Below are 210 nucleotides of genomic sequence, written 5' to 3'. Positions count from 1 at the left end.
CGTGCGTTCGCCAGCGCCAACGCCATCTGTTGGTTAGCAGCGATAACTTGCATTGACGTCTGTAGTTGCCGAGTCATGTTTGGGGATTAAATTTATGCTACATATATTTCGATAAATCCTGAGCGTTTTGAATACTTGATTTCGTTAATATTTCCCGCTGAAAGGGTTCAATCTCTTTATTTCACAACGCAGCTTAAAATGCGCACATAG

This window comes from Penaeus monodon, chromosome 29 (genome assembly GCF_015228065.2).
Source record: "Penaeus monodon isolate SGIC_2016 chromosome 29, NSTDA_Pmon_1, whole genome shotgun sequence".
NCBI classification, from domain to species: domain Eukaryota; kingdom Metazoa; phylum Arthropoda; class Malacostraca; order Decapoda; family Penaeidae; genus Penaeus; species Penaeus monodon.
This window is presented reverse-complemented; position numbering follows the sequence as displayed.